Source organism: Chiloscyllium plagiosum, chromosome 18, assembly GCF_004010195.1.
Source record: "Chiloscyllium plagiosum isolate BGI_BamShark_2017 chromosome 18, ASM401019v2, whole genome shotgun sequence".
Classification (NCBI taxonomy): Eukaryota; Metazoa; Chordata; class Chondrichthyes; order Orectolobiformes; family Hemiscylliidae; genus Chiloscyllium; species Chiloscyllium plagiosum.
Window position 1 is genome coordinate 36,231,100 of NC_057727.1, and position 2,774 is coordinate 36,233,873.

Here is a 2,774-nt window from a genome sequence, read left to right on the forward strand (position 1 = left end):
ATTAATCTTATAACCTGCCTCTTAAACTATCCAAAGACTATAAGTGGAATTTTTTTTAAGAGTCCTGAGAGATGTGGATTATGATGAGATGCGACAGAATTGGATAAAAAGTCAGGTGAGGTCCATCTCATCACCTGATGCATCTGGTTTCATCTTTGTATGATTTTCACGAATGGCACTGAAAATTTCTAGAGGTAGCAATGAGCTGCCAATTAAGGAATATTATAATAGTCTGTTTTGTTTTAACGTGTGTTTCTTCAATGCAAAGTGGCTATAACATTAATTAAAGAATTTAGACCATTATTTATAGAATGTGAACTTTTCTCCCTTCGATTGGCTATAACGTGATTCTAGCCCCATTAGTTTAAGTGGTGCTGCTAATACGTGATTTTCTTATAACTCTGGGTCGCACAGGAACTGAACTATCGCATTATATTGGAACAGAGTGTAAAGCTAAGAACTGTGGATGCTGAAAATCCGAAACAGAAACCAATACTGCTGGAGAAAATCAACAGGTTTGGCAACATCTCAGGCGAGAAAGCAGAGGTAATGATTTGTCTTCATGTAGCAGACTACCTGGCTCACTAATATTATTTAGAAAATGACATCTGATATCCTTACTTGTCTGGTCAAGATGTGACTGCAGTCCCAGAGAAATGTGTTTTTCCTTTCCTTTAAAATAGCCAATGTATACAGTTGTATGCGTAAATGTGGCTTACAAAAGGACAGTAAATACTGGCTTTGCCAGTGATGACCACGTCCAATTAATTTTTAAAAAATGCAAACAGCATTGATAGTTTATTGCCAATGGGCATTTAAGTAATTTTCAAAGAAGCACATTGGATTATTTTATCATCTGGAAAGCTTGATCGTGAAGATGAACTGGAGCCATAAGCGTATGGTTACAGATGTGCAACTCTCAACTCACCACAATTTCACTGCATTCCTGTTTGAGGAAAAAAATAAAATCTCATTTAATAACCACCACTGATATATAATTAACACAATTTATGTGCACTTAACATATTCTCTTCTCTCTCCAAATAAAAGTTAGATTTTAGGCAAGCAAATTTTTAAAACAAACTAGATCAAATGTTTTGCATGAGCATTATTCTACAAATACCTATTTCTGAGGAAGAGTAAAAATTTCTTCATGTCAGCATTTTTGTTAGATTTGAAGGCAGTGCATGGCAGTATTGACAGTGACCGTAGGGAAATGTTAGACCTGTTGGACCATTACTTTGCTTCATTATTCAAGCAGAAAAGGAGGATAACTTGCCAGAAATCTCAAACAAATTAACAGAAAATGAAGGACCGGATCTAAAAATTAACTTGTGTAAATCTGCAATAATGGGAAATTAGTGGAACTGAAGATTGACAAATCCCCAGGAACTGATGGGTTTCATCCATGGGTGTGAAAGAAGGTAGGACAGCACATTGTCAATGCCCTAATCTTAATCTTTCAGAGTTCCCTGGATTCAGGAATTATATCTCCTGGATTAGAAATTTGTTCTTGTCATTCTGCTCCTTAAAGGTGACTGAGTGAAACCAGGGAGTTATCTAGCAGTTAGCCTAATATTTGTGGTGGGGAAATTGTTGGAGTGTATCATCAAGTAAATTGCAACTGATCACCTTGGGTAAGTCAGCATGGATTCATGAAGGATTGGTTAGGCCTGACAAATCTATTAGCTGTGAATCATCATGTTTGGACTTCCTCATTATTATAGAGGCAAACAGTAGGATCTCTACTAGACAATGACTCAATATATGTGGCTGGGCACTGGTAACAAAGTAGCAGTTAATTAGAGAGGATGTTTACATGAGAATGAAGCTCAGAATGGGTAAACTGTGGTGTGATTGAGTGCGCGACTAGGGTGGGAGAATGGAGTTGCATGTGTAACAATACGACTTCCCTAGTAGATCATGCCAACTATTTGTCATGGGTAGTGTGGCATTGTGCCTGCTGTGCCGTTACAGTCAGAGGGGAGCAAAATCAATTGCCAACATTTATCCAGGTGTATAGCTATCTTTCAAAGATGGTAAGATCACCAGGAATGCTGATTTTTTTTCTGGCAATATCTGCTGAGTGGCTGTCCGAAGAATCCATTGTGACAAGAGGAGAATTCATTCTCACAGGAGCGGCATAAGTAATTAATGAGGAACGTTTGGTGATAGCCAGTGAGAATCCCTCTAAATATCTCAACACTCTCTGAGCCAAGAAAAATATATTCAGCCCATGGTTACTTGGACAGAATTCTTAGATTGGACAGAATTTTTAGAAAGACAGCAAATACTTACTAAAGGATTAATAAGGAGGGAAAAATTAGTATGAGAAAAAGCTAACTGGAATACTAAAGGTTTCTATAGATATTGGAAAAGGGTTTACAAAGTGATGTTGGATTCCAGTGTGTCTGGTGAATTAATAATGGAAAATAAGGAAATGGCAGATGAGTTGAACCTTTATGTTGCATTTTTTTTGTATAGAATGCAGGTAGCTTCCTAGAAATAAATATATGCCAGGAAATCAAAGCGATAGAGGAACCTTCTTAAGAAAAAAAAGGAATTACTAGGGAAGTCGTATTGAGTAAATTGAGCGAACTGTTCGCTGACAAATTTCCAGATCCTAAAGGAATTCATCCTGGCATTTTCAGTGAAATCATAATAAGATTGATCCACTAAATTGGAAGCTGATTTTCTTCTGCACAGACCTGAGGTCCATTTATGGCGGGAACTTCTGAAATTTAAATGTCAATTCTGGCAAGAGCACTGCCAAT

At 37.2% G+C, this 2,774-nt stretch overlaps 1 long non-coding RNA gene across 1 annotated transcript in view; it reads right to left on the reverse strand.

Annotated features, from left to right (window-relative positions):
* LOC122559047 overlaps positions 1–525 on the reverse strand; it is an 18,165-nt gene extending 17,640 nt beyond the window's left edge. The window contains exons 1-2 of the long non-coding RNA XR_006314321.1: positions 443–525; positions 15–20 (exon numbers count right to left, since the gene is read on the reverse strand). This is a non-coding gene — a long non-coding RNA (uncharacterized LOC122559047). The remainder of the gene's footprint in view (positions 1–14; positions 21–442) is intronic.
* Between the last annotated feature and the right edge of the window lie 2,249 nt (positions 526–2,774).